The sequence below is a fragment of the Eriocheir sinensis genome, chromosome 33, assembly GCF_024679095.1.
Source record: "Eriocheir sinensis breed Jianghai 21 chromosome 33, ASM2467909v1, whole genome shotgun sequence".
Lineage (NCBI taxonomy): Eukaryota > Metazoa > Arthropoda > Malacostraca > Decapoda > Varunidae > Eriocheir > Eriocheir sinensis.
In genome coordinates, this window is record NC_066541.1 from 7,236,114 (window position 1) to 7,252,268 (window position 16,155).

The 16,155-nt window shown below is 42.9% G+C and overlaps 1 protein-coding gene across 1 annotated transcript in view; it reads right to left on the bottom strand.

Moving 5' to 3' along the window:
- Window positions 1-15,429, bottom strand: part of LOC127006665 (moesin/ezrin/radixin homolog 1-like) — an 81,203-nt gene extending 65,774 nt beyond the window's left edge. Inside the window, exon 1 of the mRNA XM_050876833.1 lies at window positions 15,320-15,429. The gene's annotated coding sequence lies outside the window, so the exon portion shown is untranslated. The remainder of the gene's footprint in view (window positions 1-15,319) is intronic.
- Window positions 15,430-16,155: the final 726 nt, after the last annotated feature.

Genomic DNA, 16,155 nt, shown 5'->3' on the forward strand with positions numbered 1-16,155 from the left:
TTCGTTCATATTGGGCTGCCACGAGAGCCATTTAGTAGACTGATTCATAGTTTTCATTGGTTTAATTAGAAAAAAGGTCAATTATGGTTGTCATGAAAGCCAATTGTCAGCCTTTGTTTCCATTCTGCTTCGTTTCAGCGGTTAGTTGACTTCCACACCAAAACAGCTTATTTCTTTACACTTTAAATATCACTTTGTTTAGAGTCGCTTTTGTTAACCTTTGCTTGTGTAGATATCACAAAATAACGAAAAAGTGTGATGTCATTTCCTTCATTATGTCGTGTCTAATTAATCAAAATGTCAACGGAAGGCCTTTATAACTAGTGTAAATGTTAACTTTCTTCGGTAGCTTTGTGGTTAGGGGAAATACATACCGAGGACAGAATTTGAGTTACAGATATATATTAAGTTTAAAGGCGTCTATTAAGTGTATATGCCTGGCTGACTGACTGGCTGACTCGACAATGACTGATTTTGACTGGTTGACTCTTGACTAACTGACTGAATGTGAGTAGTTTAACCCTTCTTTTCTACCATGAACTCGACTGACTGACTTGACTGGCTGACTGTCTGACTGACTAACTGTTGACTGGCTAGCCTCTTGCAGACTCCTTATTACCTTTGATTGATGGGTAACTCTCTCTCTCTCTCTCTCTCTCTCTCTCTCTCTCTCTCTCCCCGCTACTTCAGTACACAAACACCGGTCTGTTCTTCCAATGGTTAATATATCGGTGTTTGTTTTGAGTGGTGAGGTTTGTTTGCCCTGGCGGTGTGTGTGTGTGTGTGTGTGTGTGTGTGTGTGTGTGTGTGTGTGTGTGTGTGTGTCATAAGGTACAAAAGGTAGAAGGATTGAGTGAGAAAGACAGAAGAGATGAATGCAAGAGAAAGGAAAGAAAAAGGAGGAGGAGGAACGATGAAGAAAGAGGGAGGAAGAGAAGGTAGGAATGAGTATGAGGAAGAAGGGTATTACGAGGACATTATGGCATGGGGGAAGAGAGTAAAGGGAAAGAGGGAATGAGGTAAAGAGGACGTATGAGGGAAGAAGAGGAAGAGGGAAGAAGAATGAATGAGAAAGAATGGAATAAGAATGAAGTAAAAACAATACGAGGGAATATGAATTAAGTGAGGGAAAGAGGGAGCAGGGGGAGTGGGAGTAAAGGGAAAAGTACCAGAGGGAACATGTGGGGTGGGGGGAGGAAAAGGGAAAAGAGGGAACACGGTAGAGGACGTATGGGGGGAAGAAAAGGAAGAAGGAAGAGAAATGAATGGGCCAGAATGAAAGGAAGAGGAAGAATGCAAGAAGAATAGAATAAAAACAACAGGAGGAAAGAGAGAGTAAGGGGAGTGGCAGTAAAAGGAAGTATCAGGGGGAACAAGGGGAGGGGGAGGGGGAAGGGGGGAGGTAGGCATAGGTGACGTCAAGACAGGTATCAGAACCTTACCTGGCGGGCTAAAAGGTGTGACAGAAATACCTGCATTATCAAGACGCAAATGGGGCCTGGAGGAAGAAGAGGAGGAGGAGGAGGAGGAGGAGGAGGAGGAGGAGATGGTGGTGGTGAATGTGATAAGATGCAAAATAGGACACGATGAAAAAAGAGGAAGAAGGAAAATATCGTTTGTGGATGCGACGTAAGAGGAGGAGGAGGAGGAGGAGGACGTGACAGAATGGTAGCGAAAAAAAAAATATTGTAAAGAAATAAGAAACGAAGGAGGAAAAACTATAATGATGTGAAGAGAGAGAGAGAGAGTAAGAGGAGGAGGAAGACGTGATGGAAAGTAATGAGAGAATAATGCATCCAAGGAAACAGGAAAAAAAAAATGGAGGAAAAGTCTAAATTGTGCGTCCAGACTGAATAAGAAGAATAAAATAAGAATAAGTAAGAAAGAAGAAAGGAAGAAAAAACGTTAACTGTGTAGGAAGACTGAGAAAATGAAGGAAAACAACAACACGAAAAATGAAGAAGACAAAGGATGAGAAAAGCCAAAAAGGTGGACAAATAAAACCAGGAAAACAATTAAGAAAAAGAAAGAAAACACATTATCAACTAAACTGCATAGGAAGAAGATGAAGAAAATGAAGGAAAAGTAGAAAGGAAAACAAAACTGATATGAAGAAAACGGAGAGGATGAAGAAAGAGAATAAGAAGAAAAAAGGACACCAACTAAACTGTATAGGAAGATGGAAAAAAAGAAAAACTAGAGAGGAAAACAACAAAACGATATATGAAGGAGATGGAGAGGATGAAGAAAAAGAATAAAAAAGAAGAAAGACACTAGCAACTAAACTATATAAAAAGAAGAAAAACTTGAAAGGAAAATAACAAAACGATATTTGAAGGAGATGGAGATGACGAGAAAAAGCAGAACGGGAAAAAAAAAAAAAAACATGAAAAATAAAACACTAAAATTACCACGGAAAAAAAAAAAAAAAAAAAAGCAAAACGTGACCCGCGCAACACCAATTTCCTCTCATCTTACGCCAATTACCTGAGATCTTAACACGTGGCAATACTTTATCGTCCAATTAACACGCAATGCATCACCCTCCTCCTCCTCCTCCTCCTCTTCCTCTTTCCCCATCACCACCTCCTCCTTCTCCTTCTCTATCACCTCCATAATCACCACCGCCTCCTCCTCCTCAATCACCTCCACGATCACCACCTCCTCCTCTTCCTCTATCACCTCCACAATCACCACCTCCTCCTCCTCCTCCTCTATCACCTCCACAATCACCACCTCCTCCTCCTCCGGCTCTATCACCTCCACAATCACCACCTCCTCCTCCTCCTCTATCACCTCCACAATCACCACCTCCTCCTCCTCCGGCTCTATCACCTCCACAATCACCACCTCCTCCTCTTCCTCTATCACCTCCACAATCACCACCTCCTCCTCCTCCGGCTCTATCACCTCCACAATCACCACCTCCTCCTCCTCCTCTATCACCTCCACAATAAGAAAATAAGACCTTCTCTATCACCTCCACAATCACCACCTCCTCCTGTCTATCACCTCCACAATCACCATCACCACCTCCTCCTTCTCTATCACCTCCACAATCACCACCTCCTCCTTCTCTATCACCTCCACAATCACCACCTCCTCCTCCTTCTCTATCACCTCCACAATCACCACCTCCTCCTTCTCTATCACCTCCACAATCACCACCACCTCCTCCTCCTTCTCTATCACCCACAATCACCTCCTCCTTCTCTATCACCTCCACAATCACCACCTCCTCCTCCTCCTCTATCACCTCCACAAGCACCACCTCCTCCTCCTCCTTCTATCACCTGAATCACCACCTCCTCCCTCCTCCTCTCTATCACCTCCACAATCACCTCCTCCTCCTCCTCCTCCTCCTCTATCACCTCCACAATCACCACCACCTCCTCCTCCTCCTTCTCTATCACCTCCACAATCACCACCTCCTCCTCCTCCTTCTCTATCACCTCCACAATCACCACCACCTCCTCCTTCTCTATCACCTCCACAATCACCACCTCCTCCTCCTCCTACTCTATCACCTCCACAATCACCACCTCCTCCTCCTCCTCTATCACCTCCACAATCACCACCTCCTCCTCCTCCTTCTCTATCACCTCCACAATCACCACCACCTCCTCCTCCTTCTCTATCACCTCCACAATCACCACCTCCTCCTCCTCCACAATCACCACCTCCTCCTCCTCCTTCTCTATCACCTCCACAATCACCACCTCCTCCTCCTCCTCCTTCTCTATCACCTCCACAATCACCACCTCCTCCTCCTCCTCCTTCTCTATCACCTCCACAATCACCACCTCCTCCTCCTCCTCCTCTATCACCTCCACAATCACCACCACCTCCTCCTCCTCCTCCTCCTCCTCCTTCTCTATCACCTCCACAATCACCACCTCCTCCTCCTCCTCCTTCTCTATCACCTCCACAATCACCACCTCCTCCTCCTTCTCTATCACCTCCACAATCACCACCTCCTCCTCCTCCTTCTCTATCACCTCCACAATCACCACCTCCTCCTCCTCCTTCTCTATCACCTCCACAATCACCACCTCCTCCTCCTCCTTCTCTATCACCTCCACAATCACCACCTCCTCCTCCTCCTCTATCACCTCCACAATCACCACCTCCTCCTCCTCCTCCTCTATCACCTCCACAATCACCACCTCCTCCTCCTCCTCTATCACCTCCACAATCACCACCTCCTCCTCCTCCTTCTCTATCACCTCCACAATCACCACCTCCTCCTCCTCCTTCTCTATCACCTCCACAATCACCACCTCCTCCTCCTCCTCTATCACCTCCACAATCACCACCTCCTCCTCCTCCTTCTCCCCATCACACCTCCACAATCACCACCTCCTTCTCCTCTATCACCTCCACAATCACCACCTCCTCCTCCTTCTCCTCTATCACCTCCACAATCACCACCTCCTCCTCCTCCTTCTCTATCACCTCCACAATCACCACCTCCTCCTCCTTCTCTATCACCTCCACAATCACCACCTCCTCCTCCTCCTTCTCTATCACCTCCACAATCACCACCTCCTCCTCCTCCTTCTCTATCACCTCCACAATCACCACCTCCTCCTCCTTCTCTATCACCTCCACAATCACCACCACCTCCTCCTCCTCCTCTATCACCTCCACAATCACCACCACCTCCTCCTCCTTCTCTATCACCTCCACAATCACCACCTCCTCCTCCTCCTTCTCTATCACCTCCACAATCACCACCTCCTCCTCCTCCTTCTCTATCACCTCCACAATCACCACCTCCTCCTCCTCCTTCTCTATCACCTCCACAATCACCATCACCTCCTCCTTCTCTATCACCTCCACAATCACCACCACCTCCTCCTCCTCCTTCTCTATCACCTCCACAATCACCACCTCCTCCTCCTTCTCTATCACCTCCTCAATCACCACCACCTCCTCCTCCTTCTCTATCACCTCCACAATCACCACCTCCTCCTCCTCCTTCTCTATCACCTCCACAATCACCACCACCTCCTCCTCCTTCTCTATCACCTCCACAATCACCACCTCCTCCTCCTCCACCATCACCACCACCTAATCCTCCTCTATCACCAGTATCACCACCACCTCTTCCTCCTCTTCATCATCATCTTGTTTCTCCTCTTTGGAATTGCAGGTGACGGAAGACGAGGGGGAGGAGGAGGTAGTGGAGGTGCCGGCGTGCAGGTGACCTTGAGAGCCTAACGAAGCACCTGTCTACATCCACCTGACGCCCTCCCCCTACCTGTGGTCACGCGGCATACACACCTGGTTGACCCCTCCCCCCTACCCCCCCTATCCTACCCCTCCTTCCTCCCTCAAGGCCACACGCTGCAATAAGGTCAAGAGAGAGAGAGAGAGAGAGAGAGAGAGAGAGAGAGAGAGAGATTGGCTAATACGAACTGACTATGTTTTTTATGTAGTACTAATTCTCTCTCTCTCTCTCTCTCTCTCTCTCTCTCTCTCTCTGTGTGTGTGTGTGTGTGTGTGTGTGTGTGTGTGCGAAAATGTTTGTCCTCTGTCCCTCAACAACACCTGTCGTAAAACTCTCTCTCTCTCTCTCTCTCTCTCTCTCTCTCTCTCTCTCTCTCTCTCTCTCTCTCCAGATCAACAAATATTTAGGCCACGCATCACCATCACACTCAAACCCTTCAATTACCACCGCATTCCTCACTCATCTGGAAGAACCTTTTAAGAAAACCCACATCGCGCCTGACAACAAGAGTCATAACCAAGAGAAGTGACGGTGAAACTATATCGTCACCCTCATAAAATAATCGCCAAAGTCACTCTTCATAGGTTTCCAGGTTTTTCTCTACATCAATTTTTCATCATGTGACGCCCATTTTTGTACAGTTCCCTTCGTCATTCAGGGTTCGAGTGTTCTAGAATTAACCTTTTCATTTCTGCCTAACTCTTAAGCCAAATGAGAAAATGACAGTTCTTTTCTGATTTCCTGGAAAGTAGAAAATAATGACTTAGGCGGTTTGTTTACGAAGGTGACGATATGATGAACAAAACGCTTAAGGTCACATTTTTTTAACATTTCGGCGCCCATGCACACATTTGACAAGCCATTCGTAGGAGTTTAGAACATTTCCAGGGAGAGTTCTGTGACCCTGGTGGTAGTTTGACCCTTCTTCTGCACCGTGAACCTAAAGGAACTTCGTCCTAAAAAAGAATTAAAAAGCCAAACTAAACTAGCCAAAACAGACTTAATAAACACTAATACGACGTTTGAAAAATCTTGTGATACGTATGGTGAACAAGATGCTTAAAAGACACATCCTTATTTTTTGACACATTGGCACCTCAGTTCACCTGTTTGAAAAGACTGTCGTAGAAGTTTCTGGGATTTCAATGGACTGTCTGTGATCCAGGTTTTTTTTTTTTTTTTTTTTTACAACAGACAGCTCAAGGGCACAAAAAAAGGAAATAAAAAAAAGCCTGCTACTCGCTGCTCCTATAAAAAGAATCAAAAGAGGTGGCCGAAAGACAGGTCAATTTCAGGAGGAGAGGTGTCCAGATACCAACTGGTGATAGTTTTACCCGACTTTTGTATCAAACGGGAAAATAGTCGTATGGGAGCCCGATATGTATAAAAATATAGACTTTAAAGACAGAGCAAGGAGTAAACACGACAGTACCAGAACACATCGTTGGGTCTTGTTTTTGTTTAGTCAGCGCAATAGATAAGAGGCAGGAAGGTTCAGCAAAAGGTTGAATATACAGAATAGAAGGACTGATGGTTTATTGGGTGTCCTTGAGGAGGGATGAGAGTATAGCTAAATGCCCTTGAGGAAATAATTGCCTTTGATTTTTTTTGTGAATGTTAGGAAGATGAGAGAGAGAGAGAGAGAGAGAGAGAGAGAGAGAGAGAGAGAGAGAGAGAGAGAGAGAGAGAGAGAGAGAGAGAGAGAGAGAGAGAGAGAGTGTTGCTCCATGAAATTTACAAGACATTAATTCCTGAGGTGTATCCTAGTCAATTCGAAACGCACACACACACACACACACACCTAAATTTAAGTCTTACAACATCTTCCTTCGGGCTCTTCCGCTGCACACACACACACACACACACACACACACACACAATTAGGCCTTCTCATGACGTCAGGCCGAGAAGAAAACGGGATATGGTGCATGACGATTCTCTCTCTCTCTCTCTCTCTCTCTCTCTCTCTCTCTCTCCATACCTCGCATTATCGCCAACTCAAACAAACAAACACACACACACACACACACACACACACACACACACGGAACAGACCCACTTTCGAAAATAGCTCAAGGTTGCACGTAATTTCACAAGTTTACCCTTAAAGACAAAAAAAACATCTTTCAATAGAGCCAAGCGGAAGACATCTATAAAGTGCTGTAAACTATTTATGGAGAAGGAGGAGGAGGAGAGGCTGCAAACCGATCATGCTGAGTTACTGCTGGAGGAGGAATAAGAAGAAAAATAAGAAGCAGATGAGGAGGAGGAAGAGGATGTAGAGGAGGATAAGGAAGCTAAAGGCGTCTGCAGGTGGTTCTGTGCCGGAGATGACACTTCCGGCACTCTCCTTCTCCTCCTCCTTCCTTCTCATGGTCCACCACCGCCACTTCTTCCTTCACCTTTTCTTCTTCTTTATCTTTTATCTCCCTTCTCCATCACCACCACCACTACCTCCTCCTCCTCACCCTAATTCTTTTCATATTAAATCCCCACCGCTTCCTTCTCCTTTTCTGCTCCCTGCTCTGTATCTCACTGTCCTATCACAACCAACACTACGTTCTCCTCCTTTTCTTCTTTCCTTTAATTATCCACTCCTTTCACCACCAGTTCCTCCTCCTTGTCCTTTTCTTCCTTCTTTCGTATCTCTTTTCCATTATCACCACGAACTCCTCTTTTTTGTTCATGTTCCACCAAGACCACTTTCTCCTCTTATTCTTTTTTTCTCTTCTATAATCTCCCTTTCTCATCACCACCACCACCTGCTTATCTCTCCCTCTTCCACCTCCTCCGCCCCATCCACTCAGCCTACCTTCATCTCATCCATCTATCCACTTCTCCACAGCCTTTCCTTACCATAACACGTACAATACCTTTTCTACCCTGACAGTCTTCATTCTCTTTTTCTCGATATTTCTCCTTCTGTACCTATTACTTCATTTTTACTTTAGTTTTCATACTCAACTCTCTTTTCTAACTTTCATTTTTTTCCCTTCAACATTCTTTATCCTCATTTTCTTTATTTTTCCCTTGTGTGTGTTTCACCTTCAACTTTTACTTTTCATATACTCATTCCTTTTTTCTACTCTGAACATAATTCATCCTCATTTTCTTTCTTTTCACCTGGCACATTTTCACCTTCAATAATTTTACTTTCCTTTTCATCAGAAACATTCCTCTTTTTCCCTTCTCTATTTCTTCCTCTATCATTCTTTACCCTCATTTTTATTTATTTTTTCCCAATGCATATCTTCACTTTCAGCATTAATATCCTTTTCTACCTTCTACTCTATTTTTTATCTTCACCCTCCTTTTCTTTATTTTCCCAATTCGTATCATCACCTTCAGCTTTATTTTCATTTTCATGCCAATGTCCCCTTTTCTACCTCTATTTATTTCCTTAACAAGAATCTACTTTCACTTCTGTATTTTTCCCTCCACAGTTTGTCTGTTTCTCACCACCTATAACAATTCCCTTCTAAAACAAACTCGATTTCCTCTCATTTCCCCTCTTTCTCTTATTATTTCCTTTCCCATGTTATCCTCTCTATTATCCCCTTCATGTACAATATACACTCCTTCCCTTCCCCAATAATCTTTCAATCCCCTTTCCAATCACAAAGTCCTCCTCCAATCCCCTTTCCTCCCCTCTATATCCTCCCAAACACCACAACCCACACACATGAATCCCTTATAACAAGAAAATAAACAAGGTCTCATTTTCTACGGTCGGTTGGAGGCAAGGCGGTGTATGGAGGCATAGCGCAATCCAATCCTCTTAACCAAGGCTGAGACGCAACACAACACCATAAAGAGGTTACGAGGGGCTTCACGGGGGACCAGCTATGGAGTCTGTATGGGGGAGTGATGCAGGGAACACCTTACGATGCTTGAGTAACGGAAATGAGGGAACACAGTACAAATTAACAGGTATTGAAATTGTGGGGTATGTAGTAACTCTGGTAGACTTGATATTCCTCTCCTAACGCTGTGATATTTTTGCTTGAAGAATGAATTAAACCTTAAAAAAAATCAATTTCAATGTAAATGTCAATCCCTGCCCACTGGCCTAGCTGAGGATTAACATAACCTAGAAAAATGTCCCATACATAGATATCTAACACCTTAAGGCTATGATGCATTCACTTTCAAACTAACCTTCTAGAATTGTATTAACTGTGTAAGTGCCGACCCTTTTACTACTACTGTTCAAAGGAGGAAGAGTAGTACAGTGTGGATTCAACTCTTCTTTTTCCCTTGTGTGATGTTCAAAATTATGTGGATTTGTGTAGTATACCTGGAAAAGGTCAACTAAGGAATCCTGAATACCAAAGTTGACACTGAATTTCCTCAATGCTAAAATAAATAAAACTAAATATATTCACACAGCACTTACCCTAAATGTACTTGGTGACATATATAGTTCATATTAACCGTTGAAATATTTTAGACTACAGCTCCTAAAACAGACTATTTCTTCTAACTTTTGAGGAAAGATTCAACTCAAAACATACAGCGATATCTAACACTTAGATTATGAAATACACAACTATATTTTGTTTAACTATGACACTAAATATCAAGCTAAGCAAGTCTACGTTACAGTAAAACTGAGTCGTTCTGATACCATAAAATTAGTATGATATGATTTGTTCCACCGTCAAGCAACAAGTGCCCCTAAATATCACTGTAGGATAAAACATTCAATTACAGTGTCACATTCAAACACTTTAAAAAGGGGTTGTTGAGGCGGAGGAACACACTAATCATCACAGGTGTGGCATCTAGGGAACAATACAAAAAAGACAAGCCATCACCTGGATAACAAGTCGCCTAAACAACATCTGACAAGCCTTCACAATAATCACTTCAACTTATGTGGGTAATAATGTAAAACAGTCATCCTATGTAGAGTAATCAGGCAATATGCTCATGCCAGTCTGCATATGATACCTATATGAGCACTACCGAGGGAAACGTATATTGGGTTCTCTAAAACACAGAAATCTTTAAACGATGCCTACTCTATGTTGCGAATCACACTCTCGCCAACCTAGACACAACATCTATGGGAGCACAAACGAAGAAAATATATGAAAAGGGGTTCATGATGATAGAAAATGCTTTCATACCCCAGGTAAAGGTTCTGAGTTTGTACTGGGAGCTATGATTTCACCAGTCTACACACAATGTCTATGGGGGGAAATCAATAAAAAGGGTTTGCTACAGTAAAAAACGCTTTTATACCCTGCGTAGAGGTTCTGGGCTGGTAATGGGTACTACACTCACAACCCTACACACTGCATCTCTGGGGTCACTACCAAGATACGTAAAAAGAGTTTGTTCTGCTAGAAAACGTTTTAATACTCTAAGAAGAGTATGGGCCGGTACTGGGCGCTATGCACACTCTAACACGGCATCTACGAGGGCACTACCGAGGGGTGAGAAACATACACTGAGTTCCCGCCGCTCCTCCTCCAGGGTGCTGCCAATTTCCCGCAGCTTGCCCTGGATGTGCTCCTTGATGGCTTCTTGTATTGACTCCATTGTGTCTGCCAGCTTGCAATGACAAAGAGGGGGTTAGTGCTCTGGTATCTGTCTGTCTGTTCACCTCAATGTGTTTGACAAGGAGGGTGTTAGTTCTGGTATTTGTCTGCTTGCCCAAATCAACATTCGTAACCTTTACAGCAACATAACAGAAGTACTGTTTTACTTGTTTAATGATCTTTTATCCAATATTTGCCTGATCACTCTAATCTGCTATTTTTTTCTATATATCCGTTAAGTAACGAAAGTGATTTACTTTAATTTTTGTCCATTCGCCTACATATATGTTCATATCCTTTAAAAATCCAACCTGCAATGGCAACCCAACAGAGGGAGGGTGTTTGTTGTTTGACAAGACACTTGTCTGGAGGATCTCAATGGTTTGCTCTCATTTTGTCTGTTCACCTAAAGCAAAGTTCATCTTGTGAATAATCCAACTTGCACTGACAGAAAAAGACAAGATGGATAATATTTACATGTTTTTTTGCTTCAAGGTGATTCTGTTCAACCAAAGTCAGTCTTAACTTACCAAGCTATACATCACACTGATCTTTCATCCGCTGATGCATCAGAAGCATTAAATCCGATTTCCCACATGTACACGACACTTTTTCACAATGCTGGTAGTGAGAAGACAATTCATTATCTCTCTGCCTTCACAAATGTCAGTCTCACTCTTTCTTCACATCTGCTTTACATTACAACTGGTCTCACTTCACAACTGCCTTAACTTCCTATCACTTTCTTCAAAAATGTCTCTGTATAAAATGCCCTCTATGGCTCTCTAGTAGTTCACAAATGCCTTCTATGGCTCTATAGTTCACATACAATGCCTTTCTGTCTCTCTCTCTCTCTCCCTCCCAGTAGCTGCCCCCACCCACAGTGAGCACAAACTAACCCAGGTCGACCCTCCGCACACATAACTGGAAGCCCCAAAACCCTCCTGCGTTTGTAAGGCTTCCTGTCAGCTCCCTTGGGCGGGGCTACACCAACAGACACTTCAGCTGAGTGCCAATGAAGAAATTTCCTTTTGCATTGGCACTCAGAGGTATTGTCTTTCTCCTGCATGCTTGGTTCTTTTCTTAGTTATTTCACATCTTTTACAATTAATAACATTACCTTTTCTCTTTTTTTTTTCATGCTGACAGCCTAACTTATCTTTTTCAATCTTCATGTATTTCTAGTCTAGGGTTCCTATACTTTATATGAGTACCATTTCCTTTTTCCTATTTTTCCTTCTTGATCCTAATTAAGTCTTGCAACATTATTACAATTAATTTCTGAGTATACATTCCGCAAGCCACTTCCACCCATGTCTAACCACTCGTCTTTCCTCCACCATACCCATTCATATCATCTCTCCTCTCCTTGCAATTCCGTCCCTATATCAACCTCTCTTTAGCTCCCTTTTCTGTCAAAGCAGAATGAAAGTTAAATCATCACAATCTTAATGGAAAAGATCAAGTAATAGCAGCCTAGACACCAGAAAGAATGTAAAGTGACCACAATAGAAAATAAATAAATAAAATGCAGTAACATTTTCTAATTGCTTATAAAACAGCTTTTGATTGCCCTTTATTATCACTTATACGTACGATTCTGGTCACATCTCTTATTGCACTCAGTTCTTGGAATTTTGCTCTTTCTTCATGCCTGCTTGGGAATATTTTTTTTCACCTCAAACACATCAACTGCACATAAGACTGTAAACTTTGATGAAAAGATAATAAATAAACAGATAAATAAGTATATATACTACATAAATAAATATTAGACAAAAATATGCCACCCTTTGTCGATTCACTCATATCAAAACAAACACCTGCAGAAAACCAAACCACACATGCAATCATTAGGTGGTGTGTGTATGTGGGTTAACGTCCACCACCACCTGACATGATTATAATTATAAATGCCCATTTCACAGGAGCATTTATAAGATAACACTACAATAGGTAAACAAGGTAAAATGTAACATATAACAAAATGGTGAGAGAAAGATGAATAGAATGATTAGATCCACCAGAAAAAATAAATGTCAGCAGCAGAGTGAGTTGGGTGTTTTAGAGGTACTAAATGATCTCTTGATTTGTGCTGAAGCAGAAATGCCAACCACAGACTATCGTGTTCCCGCAACTGACAATACATACGGTAACAAAAAAACGGAAACAGCTTCAACCCTATTGCTCTTAGGGCTATATACGTTATACCGCATACTTTCCATTTACTTTCCTCCATGAAGTAAAAAGTGAAAACAAATGTAGTACTTTCTTCGTCAAAACACAAAACAGATTAATAATTACTGAAGATTAAAACACAACTGCCCAGTTCATGCCATCATTATCAGCTAAATTAGAGGTAAAAGACTGATTGATTTGGGTACACAGGCATGGTTATTTAGCAACAATAGAGGTAAAAAACAAAGATGCTGCCATTGGGTTAGAATTAGTTTGAGTTGATGGAATACACTATAGTGCAGGTTAGCATTGAGCATACATAGACCTGTGATTAGTTTGATGATTTTAGATGCATGGACCACATTTAAAATAAGCAAAATTTCACAGCCTAACACAGGACCGTAACATTACCTCATCAAAAGTAACATAGCCCCATAAACATAGCAGCCAAGCTCAACCAAAATAATAACCTGGATCTACCAATATAGTAACCTAACCATACCAAATACCAGCCTAGCCCCACAAAAATAGTCGCCAAAACCCACCAGAATAGCAGCTAAGACCCACCAACACAGTAACCTTATCCATCAAAACACTAACCTAGTCCATCAAAAGAGTAACCTAGCCACATCAAAATACATCCTAGACCTGCCTACATTCCACAAGCCACTTCCACCCACATCCAACCACTCATCTTTCCTCCACCATACCCATTAATACCATCTCAAAAATCATAACCTGGTCCACCAAAATAGTACACTAGGCACATCAAAACAGCAGCCTAGATTCACCAAAATAGACCCACCAACACAATAACCTGGGCCACTAAAACAAAAACCTAGCTCTCCCACAATACATAGTAGTACCTTTAGCCACATTGAAATAGTAAGGATTTGTCAATGTGGTCCTATTACACAGAAACATCATTAGGGTAGGACAAGATAACTCCCAGATAGATATTGAAAAAATGTGGCCCTATTATACAGACACCATTAGGGTAACTTAAGATAAGGGAAACCTCACTGATGTAGAGTTAAAATAAGCCAGTGAAAGATGAACCATAATAATAATAGGCAATTAGAGGTGATAAGAGAAACTACTTTCCAAATTAATTTCCATAAACTGAAAAGACAACCTCATGTGTGGAAACAAGCAGATAATGGAGACTGATAATAAGAGAAAGTGGCACTGATAAGGATCAATATAAGAGCCTGATAAAAGATAAAAGGAAAAAGCATAATGATGAAGATAAGTGGGAGGCAAGTGGGCTAACCACAATTCAGTCCCTTCACAGATAACAAAAACTTGAAACTGATAAGGGAATACTGATGATAAACCCAAATTCCCCATGGAAATAAAGAGGGAAATGGAAGGAGGAGGAGCTTTGGCTAGTAAATACAGGTTAATGAGGATAGTAAGTTATAAGTGGGCTAACCTCAATTTCATCCCTTCAATGATAACAAATTTGAAACTGATAAGGAAATACTGATGATAAACCCAAACTCCTCATGCTGATAAGAGACAAAATTCATGGGTGATTAAATAGTAAGTGGGCTAACCTCAATCCCTTCAATGATAGCAAACTTGAAACTGATAAGGAAATACTGATGATAAGCCCTAATTCCCCATGCAGATAAGAGGAAAACGAGCTTGGGCAGGACAGGGGGAAGAGCTCTGGCTAGTAAATACAGGTTAATGAGGATGGTGGGCTAACCTCAATTCAATCCCTTCACTGATAACAAACTTGAAATTGATAAGGAAATACTGATGATAAGGCCGAATTCCCCATGCAGATAAGAGGAAAACGAGGTTGGGTGATTAAATAGCAAGTGGGCTAACCTTAATCCAATCCCTTCACAAATAACCAGCTTGAAACTGATAAGGAAATACTGATGATAAGCCCGAATTCCCCATGAAGATAAGAGGAAAACGAGCTTGGGAAGGCCGGGGGGAGGAGCTCTGACTAGTAAATACAGGTTAATGAGGCCTGGAGGTGGAGTGGACAGGTGGTGAGGTTACAGGTGGGTGCCCGGCGACCACCACCACCCACCGCCCCGCGCCCTCCACCTACCCCGTACACCCCAACCATCCCCTTCCCACGCCTTCTCCCACACGTAAACGACTCCCACGCCCCTGAATCTCCATGACAGGACACTAAAAAACATAACTTAAACCTGGCGCGCGCCGACACAAACTTTGGACCTCTCTCGTGTAACTCCGGAATTTAGGGTTTTCTGAATTTCCAACCGTCCAGACTCACCCCACCCGCTCACTCTGACACTTATTTTTCGAGGGCACTGGTGAAAAATAGGAAAATGGGGTGAGAAATGGGATAACTTGGGGTATTTTGGGTCTGGCTCACCTCCTGTCCCCACAATATGGCCGCGGCGGGAGGAGTGGCCGTGACGTGCGCGGGGCCTCCTGCGCACCGCCCTGCCTCCTCCCGCTCCTTTACGACTCTCCTAAACCTCATATTCCTTCTCTCCAGCCTCTGTTTCCTATTGCATGAACTGCCAGGGAAGGATAACCATGGATACGACCGGTTTTCGCATCTCTTGTCACATTATTATGGGTTGATCTCTCCTTATCTCTCCACAGTTTTACTCCTTTACGATTGTCCTAAACTTCATAATTCCTTCTCTCCAGCCTCTGTTTCCTATTTCATGAACTGCCAGGGTAGAATAACCATCTCTTGTTACCCAGATTACTCTATTTTGGATTGGTACGTCTTTCCTTTATCTATCCTACTCTTTTACCGTACAACTCTCCCAACCACTTATTCCTTTTCTCCAGCCTCTGTTTCCTATTTCATGAACTGTCAGGGGAGAATAACCATCTCTTGTTACCCAGATTACTCTATTAAGGATTGGTCTTTCCTTTATCTATCCTTCTCTTTTACCGTACAACTCTCCCAACCACATATTCCTTTTCTCCAGCCTCTGTTTCCTATTTCATGAACTGTCAGGGGAGGATAACCATGGATAGGACCTGTTTTCGCGTCTCTCGTCACCCAGATTACTCTATTATGGATTGATCTTTCCTTATCTCTTGGTCTTTCTTGTATCTCTCCACAGTTTTACTCCTTTACAACTCTCCCAACCACATATTCCTCCTTTCCAGCCTCTGTTTCCTATTTCATGAACTGCCAGGGGAGGATAACCACTGTTCTCGCATCTCTTGTCACCCAGATTAGTCTAT